We start from the raw sequence: 21,438 nt of genomic DNA, 5'->3' as shown, positions 1-21,438 counted from the left end.
TCTCTATGTGTCTCTCTGTGTCTCTCTATGTGTCTCTGTGTCTCTATGTCTCTCTATGTGTCTCTCTGTGTCTCTCTATGCGTCTCTCTGTGTCTCTCTGTCTCTCTGTGTCTCTATGTGTCTCTCTATGCCTCTCTATGTCTTTCTGTGTCTCTCTATGTCTCTCTGTGTCTCTCTCTGTCTCTCAGTGTCTCTCTCTCTCTCTCTCTGTGTCTCTCTATGTCCCTCTCTCTCTCTCAGTCTGCTCAGTACGAGATAATTATTAAATGAGGGAGAAAAGCAACACCAGAAAGTCTCTCAACAATAAATGGCATGTTTTCATAATGACATTTAAAAAGTAATTGCATGTAAATTGTGTTCCAGGCTTTGATAGGAATGAAAACATGCCTGGTGTTTAAATGAGTGTTCTATTTACCCTCTCTCTGCTTGTCTGTGTGTTTGTCTCTCTGCCAACCTCGGTGTCATTGGAGAATCTATATTTTAGAGCAAGGTCTCTTTTTCTGCATCACAAACTGATGAAAATATTGTTTTATATCTGCATTGATTAAATTACTTTCCTTCTGAGCTCATTACAATTTGTTCAACCTCACAGGCACAGCTTTTGATAGGAGATGATCCTGACCAATATTTATGAATTCACCATGATATATCTAGCTTTTGAAACAAACCTCAAATAAATAACATTCTGTTTTGATTGATTTAGAGTTTGTGTGTGCATCGGTACTACTGTATAAATGTCTGTTTTACACATTAATCGCACCAGGAATATCACTATCAAGACTGACTCTCCTCCAACTCCTTATATGACATTATTGAATCGTAGCCTAACAGTCATCATTCTCTCTGTTTCTTCCTTGCTGTGTAGAAAACCAAGATCTCCACGTACGACAAGATGTGGGAGTTTATGAGCAGTCGGAGGCACTCTGTGATGGTGAAGGATATTGACGAAGGGATCCACCGAGTTCTCACCTCAGACTACGCCTTCCTCATGGAGTCCACCACCATCGAGTTTGTCACCCAGCGCAACTGCAACCTTACCCAGATAGGGGGTCTCATCGACTCCAAAGCCTACGGCGTGGGAACCCCCATGGGTACGTCCTCCTCTCAACATAGTACAACACACACATATACCTACTTCTCAAGCACAATTTCAGCAACCACTCTCGCCTATTTCAACAGTTAGGACAAAAGACTGAGCCATACTCCCACCCAGAGTACATTCTCCATAACCCTGAGACATGACCCAAGCAATAACGTTCAGTATCATAGCACCCTGCAGTAAGATAAGGTTTATTATGCTGTTTAATAACACAGCCCACTACGCTATAGCATGTTTATCATTTCATAAAACAGCAAACATACCACATATATAATGCTTTCATATTATTCCATAATCGAGCACACTAATCTATAATAGGAAACCGCTGTATGGATCAAATCAAATCTAATTATGTTGGTCACGTACACAGTTTACAGCAGGTATAAAATGTGCAGCGAAATGCTTGTGTGCTAGCTCCCTCAACACTGTAGTACAATAATCAATATCAAATATCAGATTTGCTCTCTCTGGCTTTTCAAACAGAATGACTTTCTTGCACTAATGGTGCCCGCTAAGTAAACTACTGCCAGTCCTTCTGAACATCATCTTTCTTCATGTAAGCCATGGCTGTGTGTGTGTGTGTGTGTGTGTGTGTGTGTGTGTGTGTGTGTGTGTGTGTGTGTGTGTGTGTGTGTGTGTGTGTGTGTGTGTGTGTGTGTGTGTGTGTGTGTGTGTGTGTGTGTGTGTGTGTGTGTGTGTGTGTGTGTGTGTGTGTGTGTGTGTGTGTGTGTGTGTGTGTGTGTGTGTGTGTGTGTGTGTGTGTGTGTGTGTGTGTGCGTGCGTGCGTGCGTGTCAGTGTGTGAGAGAGAGTGCGTAAGCACCCATGGACCCTGAGGGGCCAAGCAGCTGGTGAAAGCAGCTGATGAAATATCTGACATAAATAAATAAATGAATGGAGAGGGTGTTGGGTGGTGGCACACTAATTTACACGTTGTGTGCGGAGGTGCAGGATTTGATTATGGAGCTCAGCAGCAGATTGTCTTAATCCTGTTACACATGCAGCTCCCGGCAACGGCTGCCACAAATGAAAAGGAAAAACTCCTTGTAAGTACCTGAGTTATAAGGGGAAGATCGCTCTGGGGCGTCCCTACAAGACAACTTAACACAATGACCTGCATGCAAAGGATGCTGGCTTTTTTGTATTTATGTAGGTAGACTGGGAAGTGGAGGTTGTCTTTCTATGTTTGGGAATTGTGGCTTTTATACGCTACGTAAATGAACTCTAAAAGGTTTTGGTGTAACAGTCTCCCTGTTATTTAGCTTGTTGTCTAACACATTGTTCAGTATGCAGCAGGACACATGCTTTTAGAGAATACAACACGTTGTGTCCCATTTCCCTAAGAGGATGGATAATTCTGTCCTTTATAACATCAGTGGCTATTTGCTCCATTTGTGTATGTTTTACGTATTTCTCGGTCAGAAAGCACAGGGCCATTCAGTAAGTGACTGTATGAGAAAGCAGCAGAGAGGGTGTGTTTTCTCTGTGTGATTGTGTTTCCTGTGTGATTTGTCCGATAACTATTTTTGTGACCAGGTTGTTGGCGACAGCTGGAATGGAATATACTGCATGGATTGTGATGCATTTGCTAGGAACCATGCAGGAATGGGTTTGTCGTGTGTGTGTGTGTGTGTGTGTGTGTGTGTGTGTGTGTGTGTGTGTGTGTGTGTGTGTGTGTGTGTGTGTGTGTGTGTGTGTGTGTGTGTGTGTGTGTGTGTGTGTGTGTGTGTGTGTGTGTGTGTGTGTGTGTGTGTGTGTGTGTGTGTGCGCGTATACGAGTGTGAGTGTATGTCTGTGTGAGTGTATGTCTGCATGTGCGCATATGGCGTTAATGTGTGTGCATTTGTATTAAGTGTGTGCGGGTCTCCAAATACGTTTCTCCGTATGTGTGTGTGTGTGTATGTCAGGCAAAGGGTTAGGTTGTGCATCGCACACATCGTCGGTCCGTGCTGAAAAAGGATGTTTAGCATCATCACTCCCTTGTGGCCCATTCACACGGAGCAGAGAACAAGGCATTTAAATTGCTAATCCTACCCTTTTAGTACCCGTTACCATATGTGTCATGTATTCCCATACAGCCTGGCCATTTAGCATATATCTCATTGACTTTAACAGAGAGGAGTTGTCTGCCTGCATTAGTACCTGGGTGTATTTGGTTCTGAGTCCCTCTGACAGCCGCTCCCCAAGTCTGCACTGTAATGGACAGAGTTAGTGTTAGTTAGCGCGGCCGTCCAGATGTTATCCATCTCTAACTCTAATGGGATATTTACTGCATTGGCAACGGCGGTTAATTCAGAGTATAACCTTTAGCCCATAGAAGAGGAGAGTCGACCAGAGCGAAATATATACATCTGGTAGCTGATGATATTAGATGAGAACAGATGAAAGTAGGACCATTGTGAAGTTGTATCTAAAGGGGATTGTTGTTGGCCTACGTAAGGTGGAGTGGAAGGGGGGAGGGACACAGTAGATGTGTAGCTGTGTGTGTCCACATTAGAGAGTGAAGCCCCATAGTGACCGTAGTCCTATTGTACCTATGGGGATAGATCTCCCCGCTCAGCCTTTAATGTTTGTGTATGGAAGTCCTCCTTGGAGAGGTCATTAAGTGGAGTCATGCACAGTAGCGTATCAAACATATGTCACAGGTTTGTTTATGCGACTCGCGCCACTCGGCCGCTTGTGATTAAACTGTTACTTCCTCTGCTCCATACGTCCATAATCTCAGGAGGCTTTGTCTCTGCCCTCCTTCCTTCCCTCGTCTATCTCTCTCTGTCTCTCTCTCCCCTGCCTATCTCTCTCTTTGCCCCCTTCTCTCTCTCTCTCTCTCTCTATCTCTCTTTCTTTCTCTTCCTCTTTCTCTTTCTCTTTGCTATCAATTTTCATTTTATTTCATTAGGCCTTCTTAATCTCTTACAGTATTAGGGAAGTGTATATTTTGCATGTCATCAGGCTGGCGTTTCGTGCCGTGCAGTGCGGGGAAGTTGTCGCGATGGTGGGTCGTTTAGCTCCGGATCATAAACGACAGAGAACATCTCTGTAAGACCTGAATGGAATGCTGGGAAATGGGACATCTCCGAGGGCGTGACCCGCCTTCTGTTTGAGCAGTGACCTTCCTGTCCTAGTCCTGTACATCAAAAAGAGAGAGCGAGCGAGAGAGAGAGAGAGAAAGAGGGAGGAGAGAGAGGAGAGGGATATGGGGTATGAGGACAAATGGAGAAAATATGACAGACCTGGCTGGGGCGGAATGAAGATGTCAGTCTAGAAGAGTCTGTGAACTACAGTTTACCAGAAAGTATATGTGAGCACAATCAAGCACAGGGTGGAATATGTTTGCGGAAATGTTTTGATAATAACAGTATTCTCCAGGCATTTAGAGGTAATTGCAGGCCCTGAAAGTAATCATTTTAAATATTTACACACATCCATTTACTCTCTTTTATATTTCCCCCTGATCGACATGACATGCAAAACAAATCTTGAGCTGTATTACAAAGAAGGAAAACAAATTCTTAGAACAGGGCTAAAAATACAACATGTACTTGAGCGTGCCAGGAACATTTTCCATGCTGTTTTGTGGAGACACAATACATTAGAGATTGGTGTGCTATTACTCGCTTTGATCTGACAGATTACAGCTATGTGTCTTATTCTGTATTCACGACGGTCTGTCAGTTCCCTCTCCTATGTTTCTTCTGTTGGAGAATTAAGACTCTACATTTATGGCTACCCCATGTTGAGAGGGCCTGTTTTCAGCTCTTCACATTTACATATTCTGTTTATCGCTGAGAAACACAACGGTGCTCAACTTTCTCCTCCATCTCTCACCCAGTAAGACTTTAACAGAAAGAGAATACTTCATTTCCATTTTCTAACCGCTTCTTCACCCGTCACGTCATTGGAAGAAACAAGAGAATACACAGTATATATTAACCACAATACAAAGATTCTGTGGACTCTATAGCGATCTCAGGCTACTGCCAACACATTTCCATGTTAGTTAACTTGAACTATTTTATCACATTTATTCAAGAAAAGTTGCAATACCTTTGCACACATTGGAGTAAGCCACAATTCAAATCAAGCTGGGAATTCATCAAATGACATACATGTTGTAGTTTGGGTAGCTTACACTTGTCATCCTCCTTCACATTGTGAGAGGGCATGCAGAAATCATTATCTAAAGACAGTTGGACCACAACCACGTGATTTCACTGTCCATTTAGTTATGTTATGGAGGATTATGAAGCAGACAATGACATTCTAGATTCTACTGAAATGCCATGTTCCACTGCCCTGCAGAATATTTATGTTTGGCCTCTGCAGCAGTGCTGTTCAATTGATAGAATTGAATGATTAAACCAGCCATAAGCTAAGCCAGCACAATGTGATATCATGCTGGAGCTTTGCTGGATCAGAAAATCCTCATATTAATTTCTTCCGATTCTGGGTTCTCTGGGGTTTCTCATTTTGTTTTGCTACCATAGACCTGGCTCTGGCTGGTATTTCAGGGCTGCATTTTCCTTAGTTTCCTCAGTCCTAGGGCTGCAGTTAGAGAGTGAGTGATCTGTCACACACAGGGCTAGCTACAGTAGTGAGTGATCTGACACACACAGGGCTAGCTGCAGTAGTGAGTGATCTGTCACACACAGGGATAGCTACAGTAGTGAGTTACCTGTCACACACAAGGCTAGCTACAGTAGTGAGTGATCTGATACACACAGGGCTAGCTACAGTAGTGAGTGATCTGACACACACAGGGCTAGCTACAGTAGTGAGTGATATGATACAGACAGGGCTAGCTACAGTAGTGAGTGATCTGACACAAACAGGGCTAGCTACAGCAGTTATTGATCTGACACAACCCGGGCTAGCTACAGTAGTGAGTGATCTGACACACACAGGGCTAGCTACAGCAGTTAGTGATCTGACACAAACAGGGCTAGCTACAGTAGTGAGTGATCTGACACACACAGAGCCAGCTACAGTAGTGAGTGATATGACACACACAGGGCCAGCTACAGTAGTGAGTGATCTGTCACACACAGAGCTAGCTACAGTTGTGAGTTATCTGACACACACAGGGCTAGCTACAGTAGTGAGTTATCTGACACACACAGTGCTAGCTACAGTAGTGAGTGATCTGACACACACAGAGCCAGCTACAGTAGTGAGTGATCTGACACACACAGAGCCAGCTACAGTAGTGAGTGATCTGTCACACACAGAGCTAGCTACAGTTGTGAGTTATCTGACACACACAGGGCTAACTACAGTAGTGAGTTATCTGACACACACAGGGCTAGCTACAGTAGTGAGTTATCTGAGACACACAGGGCTAGCTACAGTATTGAGTGATCTGACACACACAGGGATAGCTACAGTAGTGAGTGATCTGACACACACAGGGATAGCTACAGTAGTGAGTGATCTGACACACACAGGGATAGCTACAGTAGTGAGTGATCTGACACACACACAGGGATAGCTACAGTAGTGAGTGATCTGACACACACACAGGGATAGCTACAGTAGTGAGTGATCTGACACACACACAGGGATAGCTACAGTAGTGAGTGATCTGACACACACACACAGGGATAGCTACAGTACTGAGTGATCTGACACACACAGGGATAGCTACAGTACTGAGTGATCTGACACACACAGGGATAGCTACAGTAGTGAGTGATCTGACACACACAGGGCTAGCTACAGTAGTGAGTGATATGACACACACAGGGCTAGCTACAGTAGCTGTTGTATGAATGTGACCCCTGAAGATACATATATTTAGATGGAAATTAATTATACGAGAGTTAGTGCTGTGTGTTTCACATTAGTTATCACCATGGGGATAGATGTTTTGAAACATGTACGCTGGGCTCTGCCTGTCTGTTGTTGATCTGATAAAAAAAGAGAGCGAGACACACACACAAAGCCTTGAGCTGGCGATGAAGGACATAACACATCTAAAAGTATTCAAAGGTGGCATGGTGATCGCAGCACCACTGTTCTCTGCTCTTCAGGCATAGCAACAGCACAGTGAGGAAGTGTTACTATGGAGATTGTCAATCACTGCGTGCCTTTTTGTCTGCCCAGCTCCTGCTGCTATGGTATTGGTCCTCATACATACTAACAAGTAGCATTGTATTGTTCCCTGCATGGCTGCTTCTCAACAAACAGCCTTGATACTTAATATTCATCAGGCAATCTCCATGTGTTGTTCTCCCCTCTCCTCAACACAAGCTGACTATAATTCTGAAGAGCTGTTTTCCCCTCTCCTCAACACCAAGCTGGCTATAATTCTGAAGAGCTGTTTTCCCCTCTCCTCAACACCAAGCTGGCTATAATTCTGAAGAGCTGTTTTCCCCTCTCCTCAACACCAAGCTGGCTATAATTCTGAAGAGCTGTTTTCCCCTCTCCTCAACACCAAGCTGGCTATAATTCTGAAGAGCTGTTTTCCCCTCTCCTCAACACAAGCTGACTATAATTCTGAAGAGCTGTTTTCCCCTCTCCTCAACACCAAGCTGGCTATAATTCTGAAGAGCTGTTTTCCCCTCTCCTCAACACCAAGCTGGCTATAATTCTGAAGAGCTGTTTTCCCCTCTCCTCAACACCAAGCTGGCTATAATTCTGAAGAGCTGTTTTCCCCTCTCCTCAACACCAAGCTGGCTATAATTCTGAAGAGCTGTTTTCCCCTCTCCTCAACACCAAGCTGGCTATAATTCTGAAGAGCTGTTTTCCCCTCTCCTCAACACCAAGCTGGCTATAATTCTGAAGAGCTGTTTTCCCCTCTCCTCAACACCAAGCTGGCTATAATTCTGAAGAGCTGTTTTCCCCTCTCCTCAACACCAAGCTGGCTATAATTCTGAAGAGCTGTTTTCCCCTCTCCTCAACACCAAGCTGGCTATAATTCTGAAGAGCTGTTTTCCCCTCTCCTCAACACCAAGCTGGCTATAATTCTGAAGAGCTGTTTTCCCCTGTCCTCAACACCAAGCTGGCTATAATTCTGAAGAGCTGTTTTCCCCTCTCCTCAACACCAAGCTGGCTATAATTCTGAAGAGCTGTTTTCCCCTCTCCTCAACACCAAGCTGGCTATAATTCTGAAGAGCTGTTTTCCCCTCTCCTCAACACCAAGCTGGCTATAATTCTGAAGAGCTGTTTTACCCTGTCCTCAACACCAAGCTGGCTATAATTCTGAAGAGCTGTTTTCCCCTCTCCTCAACACCAAGCTGGCTATAATTCTGAAGAGCTGTTTTCCCCTGTCCTCAACACCAAGCTGGCTATAATTCTGAAGAGCTGTTTTCCCCTCTCCTCAACACCAAGCTGGCTATAATTCTGAAGAGCTGTTTTCCCCTGTCCTCATCACCAAGCTGGCTATAGTTCTGAAGAGCTGTTTTCCACTCTCCTCAACACCAAGCTGGCTATAATTCTGAAGAGCTGTTTCCCCCTCTCCTCAACACCAAGCTAGCTATAATTCTGAAGAGCTGTTTTCCCCTCTCCTCAACACCAAGCTGGCTATAATTCTGAAGAGCTGTTTTCCCCTCTCCTTCACACCAAGCTGGCTATAATTCTGAAGAGCTGTTTTCCCCTGTCCTCAACACCAAGCTAGCTATAATTCTGAAGAGCTGTTTTCCCCTGTCCTCAACACCAAGCTGGCTATAATTCTGAAGAGCTGTTTTCCCCTCTCCTCAACACCAAGCTGGCTATAATTCTGAAGAGCTGTTTTCCCCTCTCCTCAACACCAAGCTGGCTATAATTCTGAAGAGCTGTTTTCCCCTGTCCTCAACACCAAGCTGGCTATAGTTCTGAAGAGTTGTTTTCCTCTCTCCTCAACACAAAGCTGGCTATAATTCTGAAGAGTTGTTTTCCCCTCTCCTCAACACCAAGCTGGCTATAGTTCTGAAGAGTTGTTTTCCTCTCTCCTCAACACAAAGCTGGCTATAATTCTGAAGAGTTGTTTTCCTCTCTCCTCAACACAAAGCTGGCTATAGTTCTGAAGTATATGAGATAATAATAAGGGAGTGTGATTGAGTTTTAAATATTTCAAGCAGCATTAACATCCTGATTATATGGGCCCCTAGCCACAGGGAGAGCTCTCCAGTCGGTTATATGAAAGGGGGTCGGGGAGATTTCAAGTGTTTTCACTTGGTTTCACCCTTCAGGTCTAATCAGAAGCCTCTGCGTGTGACGGGGTTTGATCTGGCCAGCAGGGAACACGAACACGCCAGCCCTGTTTACCTGGCTGGTGCGGGGAGGCCTGGAGGCTGCCGGGAGTTTGAGGAATTATTCCCGGCACTGAGGAGATGCCGTGAACACGCGTGCACACACACGTGCACGAGCGCACGCACGCACACACACACACACACACACAGGGGCAGAAGGGAGCACCTCAAAGCAACACGTCGGCAGCCCATTTATTTATTAAGCAAAACAAAACAATGCACACTAGAGACATTACCACTAATTAAGCATGGCAACCAGTTTTAATTAGAGAAAAAAAAGGAGCAGATAAAAGGAGGTAAATTGCTGGTCCCTGGAATGTACTTCGGGTTTATTAGTGTATTGTTTGTGAAACCACTGTGGGAGCTGCATGGGAGAATCTATGGTGCATTCAGCACCAGCCAGAACACTGGTTGGGATGTTGGTACTACACACACACACATACACACACACACACACACACACACACACTTTCCTCCTAATTACTATCCATCTCAACCTCACCTGCCTTTTTTGGTCCCTCAGGCTCTCCGTACAGAGACAAGATCACCATAGCGATCCTGCAGCTGCAGGAAGAAGGAAAGCTTCACATGATGAAGGAGAAGTGGTGGAGGGGGAACGGTTGTCCGGAGGATGAGAAGAATAAGGAGGCCAGTGCTCTGGGGGTCCAGAACATCGGGGGCATCTTTATCGTCCTGGCGGCTGGACTCGTCCTGTCGGTGTTTGTGGCAGTCGGAGAGTTCATCTATAAATCCAAACAAAACGCACAACTGGAAAAGGTAAAGCAACATCCTTTCACGTATAGCCAGGTTGCAATGACAATGTGTCTGTGTGTGAATCTTATTATACAGAGATTGTTGACAAGGAGACCATTTTTCTACTTTTCTATTAGCTTTGTGTTTTGGCCTAGCTTACATTTATTTTGTGGTTTACAAAATATACAATTTGTATCACATATTTTTTTTTCTGACACAAAAGGCACAACATGATGAAAAGTAGAGACATTTAGTCTCGTTGTATTTGCAATAAACCATCCCTCACCTCATACTCAATAAAGTGCACTTGATGTTTGGATACGGGTGGAGGGGACATTTACACGTGTTCAGTATTAACACTTATTTGAATGTACATGATGTACAAAAAGGACAGACAGACGGTAGCCATTTTAGTTACACTGAGATCACAAGGACAATTTTACATAATAGTCAGGTCAGCTCCTGAAACACTGATGTTTATGTAGATACAGTAATGCACCATATTCTTTAAGACACAGTAAGTATGGGTTCATTTTCTTGCCTTTATCCACTTAGCCCCAACGGCACCAAGGTGATAGGAAGCGTGAGGAGTTCTGCTGTCACCACGGACCCTCCAAGCAGCTACCTGTAGACTTTAACCACCAGCTCAAATGACCTCCAGAAAGACTCCAGACACTCCAGTCATCTACAATTACCTTCAAATGCACAAATTGTACTTTTTTTAACTTCAGATAGTTCCCGATTGGGAAGTTTCCTGTCGGAAGAACTGGCAGCAATGTTATGGTCACACAACGTTTGAATGAAAAGTTGCCATTGGTGCATGGTTGGGTGTATGTTTTCGAAAGGCGGCCCTAAAACTATAGGTGCACGGTTTCACACGATGGGATTGGAAGGTTGGCCCAAATGCATGATCCATAAGGCTGAAGTAAATGTCACCAGTCATACGCCTTGCCACTCTCGTCTTCATGTCACCCTCAACACACAGCCACAGCCTCTCCCAAAAAACGAATCCTTATTATCAGAACAAACTTTTGTACAGACTAGCCGAACTGAATCAAGCTATAATTGCAAACTCTGAAGGCTTGGTTTTGGAAACATATGTAAGCTTTCAGATATTATAACATACTAACTACTCTACTGAATAATCTCATATTGAAAGTGTAATGCTACAACAACACATCACTCGTTGTCAACAGTATGTAAACCTTTTGATGATCCCCTTAATCCCATGTCCTTCCTGTTCTGTCCTTCCTGGGATTCCTGTCCTGTCCTTCCTGTCCTGTCCTTCCTGGGATTCCTGTCCTGTCCTTCCTGCCCTGTCCTTCCTGCCCTTCCTGCCCTGTCCTTCGTGTCCTGTCCTGTCCCATCCTGTCTTTCTTTTCCTGTCTAACACAGTGCTCTCTCACCCAACAACAGTCTCATAAATCTCAAACGCCAACCCCTACTTAGCTCTCCACAGGAGCCTGGTCTGCACTAAGAGCTTTCTTCTACACCCTCCATCGATCGCACAACGCAGTGATGCTGCTGCTGCTGCTGCTGGGCCATAAGCCCCCATATCAATGATTCAGAGCATCTAGTCATGACGTGATGTTCACAGAGTCCTTCTGTCAACGACAACACACACAGCACAGCACTACACCCACAGACCAGCCAGGGTAGACGGGAGGGGAGGTCCCCCATCAATAGGATGTCATTTAAAGAATGCTAAAGAACGATATGGCTAATAAAAACACATAAGGAAGTGAGTAGAGTAGGGAGTAATAGTCAGCCGAGCCAGAGAAAGAGAAGGAGAGTGATTTAATAGAAACCTCATCGTTTGATGTTGATCATGATCTCTTCCTGGTGTTCTTCAGCATGTCTTTGTGTCAGACACAGCAGTTGAAGAAGATAAGTTTCACTCTCTTATCAGCTCAGAACTAGGTGGAGGAGCGTGTCATACAGATAGCAGATATATCCAGACAGAGAATAGACCTCACTCACATATCTGTTTCAAGAATAATTGAGTAGTTGTCAGTTGTCAGTCCATTTAACATTTTATTTTCACACAACCTGTGCCTATATGCTACAATTATGTAAGTTGTGTACCTCAATATTTTAACATCCAATTGATAACCGACAAAGGTGTATATTGCTTTTCATAAATTCTCATAATCAATCTTTTTTTATGTCAGATGATCTGAGAAGCAATACATGTTTTATTCATCCAAAGCAAATATACATTCTCCAAGAGGTTTGAGTGTCACACAATCACAAAGTGTATTTTAGTATGTGTGGCCCATTGCTAATGTTTTAACTGTAAAACCTTGACACGATATGCAGTGTACCAAGTTTTCCCATATCAATTCAATAATTAGTCACATTTGAAAATGCCTGATATTTTATTTAATTGCACAAGATCCTTTACTTGAATGTGTCGACAGTACAGGGTTGTATTTTCACCACGATGCTGAAAGTGTCAACTTGAAAATGTTCTACTAAGTATCTCTTTGCTGGGTTTGTCATGCTTGATAGCACACACCCTGCAATTTGCATTTTTTAAAGTACCAGTCAGAAGTTTGGACACACCTACTCATTCAAGGGTTTTTCTTTATTTTTACTATTTTCTATATTGTAGAATAATAGTGAAGACATCAAAACTATGAAATCATGTAGTAACCCCAAAATATTTTTTCTATTTTAGATTCTTCAAAGTAGCCACCCTTTGCCTTGATGACAGCTTTGCACACATTTGTTTAACACTTTTTTTGGTTACTACATGATTCCATATGTGTTATTTAACAGTTTTGATGTCTTCACTATTGTTCTACAATTTAGAAAATAGTAAAAATAAAGAAAACCGTGGGAATGAGTAGGTGTGTCCAACTGCTACTGTATTCTTTGTAAGAAAGGATAAAGATAAAAATAAAAATAGCAAGACATTTATTTAATGTTATGAACCATACACCTTATAATGTCAACATATGTTAATATTATTTGCCAAATCCAAAAATATATGTTGTAATGACATTAATTGTATGTTTATTTGAAATTATTTTAATTTACTTAACTCAAATTGTGATTCAGAATAATTAGGTTTTTAGTCTAATATTTTCCACTTGTTATTAACTTTAATAAAAGATTGAGAAATATTTGAAGTTTTAGTAGGCTTTTCATTCTGGTTCGCCCAATGAGGACTTTCTCTCATGAGTCCACACATTCCCATCGTCACAACATAGCTGGCTTTCAGAAAAATACCATGATCACCATGGTTGTCCACTTCCCTCTCTTCCCCCTCTTCTTTCTCCACCTCTTCCTCTTTCTCATCCCCCTCTTCCTTTTCTTGCTTCTCATTATCCTCCACCTCTCCCTCCTCCTCCTTCAGCTCCTCCTCATCTTCCTCCCATTTCTCCTCCTCCCCCTCCTCCTCCTCCTGCTCTTCCCTCTCCTCCTGCCTGCTGCTGGGGGTGCTGCAGAGTAACCTGGCTCTCCAGGGACAGGGATCACCAGCTGTGTGTGAGGAACCATCCAGCTCCCCGATTGCGCGCACACACACATACACATACACCACACACACACACACACACACACACACACACACACACACACACACACACACACACACACACACACACACACACACACACACACACACACACACACACACACACACACACACACACACACACACACACACACACACACAGAGGAATGTACGCATGCACTTATATGTGCACACACACACTCACACACACACACACCTGCTCGGACAGATGTGCACACACAGACACCCATTGACTTTACACACAAAAATAGTGACTATTCATCTCTTGCTTTCCCTCCATTACTCTATCATGCTATCATGGAGTGAGAGCTGGAGTGGGAGCTACTATGGTGTCTTTCCATCTCAGCATTTTATACCAAACCTGAGGAGCAGGTCTGGGGGTCTATAGATCCGTGTACGTGGTGGTACAGACTGACTGAGCTGTACTGTATATGGGCAGCCTGCAAAATACCTACCAGTGCCTTCTTCCATTAACGGTAGTAAAAAAGCTTTAAGGCAGTAAAAGTGTTGGATTTATTATTTCTCCATCTCACCTCCTTAAGTGGATGTTTTCTTCCTGTCTTCCTCTGGGCCCAAAGTGCTCTGAGACCTGAGCCTGTTCAGCTCAGGATTGGCTCTGGTGGTGGGGAAAAGGGCTCGTTAAAACTCTGTCATTCAATGGCCACCACTAAACAATCCAACTATGAGCCCAGCAGCCATGAGGCCATGATGGAGATGTGTCCCCTGAGTCAGGGAGGGTTTTCTTAGCCTGCCTGGGAAGCCAGTTGGGTGGAGTTTTACTTTTGGAACTTTTCTATTGGCACTAGATGGCCACTAAGCCCAAGGCTTCATGAGGGGAAAGGTGTCTTAGGGTAGAACATGCTATTCAATCTCTCTTTCCCAGAGAAAATCAATAGCCATGAAAAGCATGTTTTCTGAAAGGCTTGTAGTCAATCAGCAGGACTTCTAGGAGTTATTCCATTTTTTTGCGAGAAGACAAACAATATGATAGGATATAGATATGATTTATGAATATGATACACACATACACATACTAACATGTACTATCATATACACTCAGATAGGTACATACCTTTGTACACAGCTTATACACCCAAATCCATCTACTCAATATGCATAGAATTTTGATTGGTGGTGAATTGATATGATTGTTGGTATGCTGGAAAGCGAAAGCATTAAAACATTTGCATGGGTGGGAGTCCTATAGCCATAACTATAGAATGTGTTAATGTGAGATACCTGTTCATTAGGACAACTCATAACAATGTCATAACCCAACAATTGATCATAGATGAGGAAGAAAGGCACTAAGGAGAAGGCTGCCTGTTAGTTAAGCATTGGCATGAGTAACTCAATGACACTCAATCACTGGCTGACTTAGCAGCATGAAGTCTTCACTGTTGTCTTCATCCCTGTGTTCTTGTTGGTAGACCAGCCCAGCCTTGCTTGAGGTGGGCAGATGACTTATTTCTCTTGACAGGATGGTTGAGCCCTTTCACATTCCAGCTAGTAAGGTAGACATCCCTCGGTTCTCTATCAACTCAGTTGAGGTTCTGAATTATTTGGAATACGTACTGTACCAGACATCACCATAGTGCCGTTCCAAAATGGAAATTGTGTTTTTATGTGAAGGTTTTAACCTAGACTCGAAAAACATATTAGTCCCTTGGAATCTGTTTCCCCAATAGTACCTCCAGGAATAGCAGTCTCAGATTTAGTTGAGTCACTCTGCGGTGTTCAGTGCACCATTTGCAAATGCCAGAGTAGCTTTGAGAAAAGGAGAAGGAAGAAGAAGAGGCAGCAGCTTAATTGGCCATGCAGCTACATGGGATTTGAGTCAGACGAGATGTAATATGCATCAATAAGTCATGCTGCTGTATGGGCCTGGGCCCCGGCTGGGCTGCCTGGCAGAGAAGGATGGGGGAAATCTGCCATGGAGAAATCACTTTAGCTAGCCTAGAATGCTCACTGTGTGTGTGTGTGTGTGTGTGTGTGTGTGTGTGTGTGTGTGTGTGTGTGTGTGTGTGTGTGTGTGTGTGTGTGTGTGTGTGTGTGTGTGTGTGTGTGTGTGTGTGTGTGTGTGTGTGTGTGTGTGTGTGTGTGTGTGTCTGTGTGTGTCTGTGTGTGTGTGTGTGTGTGTGTGTGTGTTGGTGTGTATGTGCGTTCGCTCGCCATGTGTGCGACTCCAGATGGACTCCAGCATCTCGGCACTGTGCACAGCTTTCCTTCTAACCCTCTTCAATCCACCCTTCCCAAAGCATTACCCCCCCTAGACCATCTAGCCCTTCCTTCATCCCAGCCCCTCCACTCACCAACCAAACTTCACATTCGTGGTTGATTTGAAACTGAATCGTTGCCAGGGCTAAAGGCATGTTTTAATTAGCAGTATGTCAACACATTTTAATAATTTAAAGCTATTAATGCAAACTACCATAACCAGGTGTTGCTGTACATGATCAAATAGCTGCACAGCTGTAGTAAGATACTTATGATACTGCAATAACAGTCTGTGGATAAATCTTGTTAAATCTATTGTCTCCCAATACAAGAGGAAGCCCTGCCAACCTCCAGTGCAAATCCTATCCTGATTCCCACCTACATCTAGCCCCTTTATCCACCTACTACACTAAAAGACTATGGACATGCAACCTCCAACCAACTCCCCCAGCCCCAGCTAGAACTCCAGCCCCAGCCCACCCACCCTTTCCTGAGCCAGTTCTTCTCTCCCCTGCCTGCTCTGTGTCACCATGGCAGCTCTCAGAGAGGGGGCTGTAGAGAGCCTGCCCTGGGGAAGTAGCAGGTCTGCAGTGCTCTGCTCTGCTGGGCTTATTACTGCCAAATTGTTTGGAACTAGAGGAGGCTCTCTCTGAAATCCCTGTTTTCTCTCTCTCTTTCTCATTCTGACTCTCTTTCTCTCTCTTTCTCTTTCTGACTCTCTCTCTCTCTCTTTCTCTCCTACAGAGGTCCTTCTGCAGTGCCATAGTGGACGAATTGCGGGTGTCCCTCAAGTGCCAGCGGCGCCTCAAACACAAGCCTCAGCCGCCCGTCATGGTCAAGACAGAGGACGTCATCAACATGCACACCTTCAACGACCGCAGACTGCCAGGCAAAGAGACCATGGCCTAGAACAGGACTCTCTCTCTCTCTCTCTCTCTCTCTCTCTCTCTCTCTCTCTCTCTCTCTCTCTCTCTCTCTCTCTCTCTCTCTCTCTCTCTCTCTCTCTCTCTCTCTCTCTCTCTCTCTCTCTCTCTCTCTCTCTCTCTCTCTCTCTCTCTCTCTCTCTCTCTATCTCTATCTCTATCTCTATCTCTATCTCTATCTCTATCTCTATCTCTATCTCTATCTCTCGCTCTATCTCTCTCTCTATCTCTCTCTCTCTCTCTCTGCTGTCACTGGGAGGCGTGTAGGGTGAAGAGACACTGGGTGAGGGAGGAAGGGTGATAGTTGATTTATGTGAGTGTATGGGGGGAGGTTAAGAGAGATGGGAGATGAGAGGAAAAGAGAAGTGGAGAAGAGAAGAGAAGAGAGGAGCTGAGCTGCTCTGATCACTGACTGTCTGGCATTGTTGTTTCAAAACACTAAGCTAGAAATGAAAAGAGATTCAACAATGTTTCCTGTGGAAATAACTTGAACCAACCTGGGAGCAATTCAATGTGAGTTACCTCATTACTCTACCTGGCAGTGCACCTGAGCAAGGAGTGACGGAAGTGGTGCCATGATTTAGTATAAAAAGAGAGTTAAACCCAGGATTCAGAGGAAAGGAGGGAGGGCAGGTTAAATTGAAAGTATAGAATATCATATGTTTGGTTGTCCCTTAAATATTGATTCAATTTGGACCTGTGATTTCTATCTGCTACCCAACCACTCTCTCTCTCTCACTGAGTAGAATCAGGAGAACGTACATCCCTCAGTCATAGTTATGGAGCAAACACATACACAGATACTAATAGAAAAAACTGAGAGAAAATCAGTTGGCGAGTGTGTAAAGGACACATCTTGTTATTATTCAACCATAGAAGAAGAAGGAGACCAGATGGGCTAGAAACAGCCAGTTCCAAATTAAACCCAAAGCCCAAAACGCATTGGTGAGCAGGACAGAACTGCTCCCAACATGTACAGAGGCATCGTTTATTCATATGATTCACTGTTGGAAAGAATACAGTACATTATCCATCAGGCAATAGGTTATTTCATTTGTTTTGTTTTCAGAGTACTAAACATTTTGTTAAATTATGGGGGACGGGAAAAACATTTTGAATGAAAAAATATATACATATATAAATACAAGCAGAGACAGATTACCTGGGGAGGGGCAGTGATGTAATAGAGGAATTAGGTGATAGGAACTGGAAGTGACATGAAGAGTGGCGGACATGATGAAAGTAGTAACCTTAGGAACCTTAGTAGTTTGAAGTGAAGGAAAGCAGGACAGCAGGAGTGGATCTGAAACTAAATTCACAGCAATCACACAACATGAGGAATTTATTTATTCAAGTATTTATTATTTTATTTATGAATTTCTTTATTTATATTTTCATGGACTGGATTTTCACAGCAGCTGCAAGGATACAGTACACACCTCATTTTCAGATTTGATGGGTACAAATGTTTTGGTTTTCTTTTCTGTTCGATGTCAAGTCTCAAGTTTCTTTTTGTACTCTTGTGGCTTTTATTTTAGTAACAAAATCCTCACATTTACTTGTGCAAATGCAATTTCTATGAAAAAGTGTTTTTGTACGAAGAAAATAAAACATTTTGTAATAATTTTTATCAACAAAAAATGTACCACGGGTGTCACCACGGCAGACAGCGCGACTCTCTCTCCACTGTGGGCCGTGTGGGTGTCCCAAGGGATAGCAGCCCCATCTAGGATAGCCCCGTCAGGCCTAACACAACCCCCTCCAGGGGGTCACGAGAACAACCCCTCCATGGACCGGCCTCACACCGATGGGGTCTCCAGAGCATTCTGGTTGAGCTTCAGTGGCATAATACATGTTTTGGAAAAACTATTTTTATCATGTAAAGGAATCATATTTAAAAGAAAGATATTTTTACTTCAGGTGAAAGAAGAGTAATGATTAAACAATAATTAGAACAATAAATATATATATACACACACAAAGAAGCTGAAGTGAAGAGGACTGCCAACGATGCTTATCATTCTACACCCCTGATTCCCAATAGACTGCTAGATTTCAGTGCTGAGAAATTGTGTGTAAATGGTTTTAAAAACAGAAGAATATGTATTTAACAGAATAAGGAACACCTAACTAATTTTGAACATGTTATGAAAACTAAACGGAGTGCACACAGTTTACTGTTTGAAGTTGATGCACAAGTTTAAAGAAAATAAAAAAAAATCTTCACATCTTTGTGGTGTCGTTCATTTGACTCTAAAACAAAATGTTTTGACACCATTACATTGTAACAGCTTGGATCAGACGCTAAACAGAACAAAGAGCAAAGTGAACAGAAAACACAATAAAAGACTGATGGAATATGGGATATACTGTATATATGTATTTAAACACAAAAATCTAATGAAGAACAAAGCAAGTCGACATTGGGCACAAAAAGAAAAAGAAACCACAGCATTTGAACAGAAAGATAACCTTTTTTAAGATAACCTTTTTTACCATATAATGTTGACTGTGTGCGCTCAATCTGCGTGTTTGTATTCCATATCCTTCCATCTGGAGAGCAGCTGTGGAAATACTGACATGAATGAAAAAACAAACGGCAATCAATCTATTAGGTGTATTTGAAAAAATGTAAATGTTATTCATCTTTAACAGCCTGGTACACATGAAAGGATTCCTATTTGAAAGATACTAAATGTACAGCAGATCTGCCATGCATACCCATTAATGCATTTATATTAGCAGTTAGGAATATTGGCAAAATAAATGATTATACTATACAACAACTATACAACACAGGGTTATTCAATATGTAAGCCTACAGAGCAGTTATGTCCCTTGGGCAGACTCTGCGTGTAGACTGAGAGAATCTGCCAGAACTGAATTGGATGCGTGAATTCCGAACAGCGTTACTTCTGGTTTTGGGGTTTTCACACTGGTTAGTTGGACATATCAGGTTTGGGCGAAGGAGGTGCTTAAACTGCTTCGCCTGCAGTGCTTTGTGCATTTGCGCACATGGATCGGAAGGAGGGAGGCTGAGAGTTTAGAGGGTGGAGACTTCATTTTTGCCGGAACTCTTCATTTTTGACACGTGTGAACACTGAAGTTAATCACTTACGCAAGATTTTACTTCTGGGTTAACAGAGATGAATAGAGCAGTTGTACAATTATTCCCTAGCCATTGAAACGAGACAAATTATATGAATGCAAGACTCTCTGTGAGAGTAATCACATGCACACTTAATGCTCAAATGTATGTGCATATACAATGATAAGCGGGTTCCAGTGACTCACAGACCTTATTAGATGGGGATTGTTGTGGATGGGGAGATGCTGTCCTTGATGGCAAGAGGAGAGGAAACTGCCTTGTAGCGTCGAGGAATTAACTATCCATAATGAATTAAAATAGAGGGAATTAACACAGAGTGATGAACAAAGCCAAATGACTGTTGTTAAGGGACGGTGGGGGTAGTGAGAGTGTGGCGGTAGCCTGCATTACTTGTGGGTCACGGTCACCAATTCACCCAGAAACAGACTCAGTCAGCAAACACAGGGAGGGTCAGACAAGGACACCGCTTCCTCTTAGCCAATCCCTGATCTGACGATGACCCTTGACCCATACCCAGGGTATGACTCGGCAGAACGCTGCGGCTAATCAGATTAACTCTCCATCCTCACCCTGACCTGAGAGGTGGGATGGATAGGACGGATGGGATGGGATGAAGGCCCAGGGGCTGTCAGGGGCAGTGTTGTGGAGATTCAGCCAACAGATTACATTTAAAAACATTTGTACTTAACCTGTCTTAACCTGCTGGTTTAGAAAGCTTTCCTCCTTATCGACCTGACCTCTCAGTTTGCCAGTTACTTCATAACTGGATGTAGAGGAATCTGAACACTGTTGGCCTTTTTTGTTGTGTGTTAGTTGTGGCGTAAATCTGCTTCCATACGTTGGTGACTTTTAAATTCAAAGTATCTGATAAGTGCAGCTCTATCTGAGTAAGCTTTATTAATAAATAGCTTTTGAATACATTTGTAAAAATATCTAATGGAAATGTACTTGTTTGAAGAGTAATAGATAGAATTTGAGGTTCAACAGAGGCAGAAACCCTGGGATAGCTTCACCATGGATTCATCTTAGGTCATTCAGCAGCAGGAAAATGCTCTGTCCAAAATACATACCGAAAACACACACCAATATCCAAGTAAGGTAGTGGAACAGTGGTTCCTGCTGGTCCACACTGTCTTTACCCTCAGAAAAACAAACAAAACAAACAGTGGTGTCAGTGTCCAGCCCACCGCCAAGATACCAGTTCATTAAAAAACATTCCGATGGTAAGAAAACATTCTGTGGAGAGAAAGAACATCCTTATCTGTGCCCTGCATCCTCAGGACTAATGCTGCCATTGTGTGGATCGTTAGAACCTAGCCTGTGGTGTTTTTCTGTGTGTGTGTGTGTGTGTGTGCAGTCCCACAGCCTGTTCTCAGCCATTCCGTTATCAGATGTGACACAAGGTGCCGCATCAGACGGGCCCTAATCTTCACGCCTCTGTCAGGCCGAGGGGGGAAGGGGGAGAACGGAGGCAGATAACAAACGCACACGCCGGATCCCATTAATTGGCTAATTATCATGGCTGGTGGGGAGTGCCAGTAAACTGGAGATGGGGGAGGTAAAGCCATGTCCC

General features: G+C 43.4%; 1 pseudogene; it reads left to right on the top strand.

The window, feature by feature from the left end:
• LOC139573487 (glutamate receptor ionotropic, kainate 2-like) overlaps positions 1–16,667 on the top strand; it is a 218,739-nt pseudogene extending 202,072 nt beyond the window's left edge.
• The last annotated feature ends 4,771 nt before the right edge of the window (positions 16,668–21,438 follow it).

This window comes from Salvelinus alpinus, chromosome 4 (genome assembly GCF_045679555.1).
Source record: "Salvelinus alpinus chromosome 4, SLU_Salpinus.1, whole genome shotgun sequence".
Classification (NCBI taxonomy): domain Eukaryota; kingdom Metazoa; phylum Chordata; class Actinopteri; order Salmoniformes; family Salmonidae; genus Salvelinus; species Salvelinus alpinus.
The sequence above is the reverse complement of the archived record's forward strand: the minus strand, read 5'-3'. Positions and strand labels throughout refer to the sequence as shown.